Source organism: Asterias rubens, chromosome 13, assembly GCF_902459465.1.
Source record: "Asterias rubens chromosome 13, eAstRub1.3, whole genome shotgun sequence".
In the NCBI taxonomy this organism is placed as follows: domain Eukaryota; kingdom Metazoa; phylum Echinodermata; class Asteroidea; order Forcipulatida; family Asteriidae; genus Asterias; species Asterias rubens.
The window spans coordinates 8,458,804-8,462,065 of NC_047074.1; positions in this window are offsets into that span (position 1 = coordinate 8,458,804).

Here is a 3,262-nt window from a genome sequence, read left to right on the forward strand (position 1 = left end):
GTATACAATGCTAACACACATCGGTGTATGGGTAAAAACCAAAATTAATACAATTCTATAATGTTTCTTGGGCATTTTTATGTGTTGTTTTGTGTGGGTTTTTTCCCAGTTTGTTTGTTTGTTGAGGTGTTTGTTTTTGAGGGGTTCTGTTCTTTTTCTTTTAAGTGGGGTCGGGCTATTTAATGTATCGAACCATTAATTTAAGTGCATTTTTGATTGCATTTTGGGAAGGGGAGGGTTCTGAGGGGGTGGGGGTGGCTTTACTGCCCCAATCCCCACCCCTTGGTTATACCACGCAGCTACATGTACATGTAATAATTAGTTCAATATCTTATAGCTCAGTGGTCAATTTGTATAAGACATCTGCTTGCCAAAATGTCAATTGGGCAAGTTTGGAATTTATTGGAATTATTACTTTAATTTAAATAAAATTATTTTATGTCAGATTGAGAGTAAGTTGAGATGTGTTGTCAAGTTAACTGTATTTAGAGATCAGTTCAATGTTTTCAATAGACCGTTGGAGTCTCGCGCAACTTTGAATATTTTGGGACCGCTTTCATGGTCTCTCGGAATTTGCTTTATTTAGCCTGAACGAAAACAAAATCACACGGGTCTAATGTTCGGTTACGCGTGAGACTTGCAAGGTCTGTACAAACTAAGTCCTTCGGATGGGACGTAAGGCCGTTGTTTCAGTGTGTTGTGTAACGCACGTAAAAGAACCCAGTGCACTAAATCGAAAAGAGAAGGGGTTCGCCCCAGTGTTCATAGTTTAATTGGCAGCATATTGCGCCATAGCACCATGTAAACCATTACATGGTGCTACGTAAAAGAAGTAGCTCTCATAGTTCAAACGTAATCCCATATTACAGGGAAAAAAAAACTAGAACATTGAACGCCACTGAGTGACGGATATCTCACACAAATATGCAACTCAATTTCCTTTCGACGGGAATATACTGTTATATTGCAATTGTTTTGTTTTTGTTGTTGTGTTGATCTTACGTTGGAATATCCACATTGTGATTAATAAATTTTGTGAATGTGTCCTGCAAAGGTAACCATCGTCTGTGCTGTTAATAATATGATAAGGTTTGGATTGTGAAAATTAGTTTCTCCATGCGCAGATTTTGACCATGGGCAATGCCTACTAGAACTATGAAGTTCGTTCCGCTATCGTCTCCTTGTTCGCGGAGACGATACCGGAACGAACTTGATACTAGGATTATAGGCAAAACCTAATTCCCCGTAAAGTTTCAATTCGGAATCTTAGAAAGTTTGTAATCCCGCCCAATGGTCCATTGCCGTGTTTTGGTGCCTCCTTGAACAGAAACAAGTTTCGTATATTGCCATTAAACAGATCATGGCGTAGATCTCTCCAAAATGGCGTCTTCAAATTGCCGCCTTTGAGTTCCGCCATTGGGAATTAATTTCTTGGTGTACGTTTTGACTCCCACAAAATGGTGGGTATAGGAAAGTGCTCCCACTTCGTGGATTGAGTCAATCATGGAGGTAGACTCGGTCAATAATGAGTTGCGTAGAAATGGGTAGAAATCCCCGCCCTTTTTCTGAAGTTCAAATATTTTCTTGTTTGCACATTTTTTTGTAATACTTTGAAAATCAACAATGGGTTATCTGTGATATAGACGTCCCAATCAGACCACCAGATTTGTTATAAAATGTTTGCTTCAACCTGTTATTGGCCTTCTTGATAAAGTACACAGATATGTTGATATTATGGAGCAATATTACGGGAAATGCGGCCGAACTACTCCAACTAATTTAACTCATTAACACGTACCGGTGGCACCATCAATAGAGGGGGTACATCAAGTCAGCCAAAAACACAGGCCAAAACAAAGGTGTATTGTAGCCTAACTAAAGTGTTGAACCGGTCTTTTGTGGCCTTTACAACCGTAGTTAAATTGATCGAAACGTCGAGTTGAAACCAACGGTTCTTTTCAGAGAACCACCCAACTCACTTAGAGATAGTCATTACATGTGTTACCGCAAACCGTTCTATGTCGTATAGTTAGAATGTTCTTGTGGCGTCGACTTTGTATTCAAAGGATTTTGGGTCATGATTTTTTTCAAAGTGGTATGCGGTCCATATCAAATTTGCTTACATTTCATTCCACATCTTTGCTGCAGAAATTTTCTGAAAACATTTTGAATTAATATGCTCCATACCATGGAGGAAGGATGACCCAATAACATTGTTGTAACATGACCACGCATGGCACAAAAACTAGAAGCTGGCGACGAAACCATCTAGGCCTAATAATTTCGGGGAAATAATCACAGGGATTTTAACATGAAACACGATAACTTGCTCGCAATGAATGGATTTAAAGTGTTTACCGTGTGCCTTGGGGTTTCCTTATCAACATAAACTGTACAAAGATAATACTTCCCGGCCCTTTTAACCGTTTTTGAACAGTTTCGACCATGGGCTTTGTTGAAATTATATTGAAGAGGTATTCTTGAGAGATTTATGGGGTTTTTCAATTAATAATAAAGAGGTCACGCACTCATTAGTAAGTTCCCGAAGCGTAAGGGGGATAATAATGTGCACGGGAGGGAAGAAAATAAAAATGCCCTGTCCATCTCTCTGTATCTGTATTAGACTTCGATATTATCTGTAGCGCCCACCACGGTAAGTCAGGCCCGATAAGGAAGCTAAAAAACATTGGTCAGGCACCTGAAGCTGAGTTACGGTAGTCAATGCGAGCGGGGAGGCGCGAAACCTTTATACAACGTAATATTGGGTCCGGGGCCCGCTTAAGGGTCCCGGGATTTTAAAGAAAAAATATTCTATGCTCTGTGGTGCGATTCATAGCCACTTTTCACTCACTTTTTGTGAATGCTGTATGTATTGATGCATGTGTCTCATGTATGTATTGATGCAGGTGGCGCATGGCGAAGCGCACGGCGAAGTGCGGTGCCGAGTTTGTTCGTAGTCGTCATAACTATCAAAAGTACATGTACGATTAAGTGTCGATTAAAGTACATGTACGATTAGTGTCGAGTTTGTCTAGTCTGCTGGTTTTGCGTTCGTGAGATTTGTTTAACTTTTAAAGTTTTTTTTTTTTAATTTATATAAAATAAAATAAAAAGTACTTGACCATAAAGTCAAAAATATACTGAGTGGACCTAATTTTTAATTTACAAGAGATACTTTTTGATTTTGCGTTATGAATTAGTTATTGCAGTTAGAAGATAACTCATACAGTTCGAGGCTGGCATGAAAAGCCGCTGTGTGTCT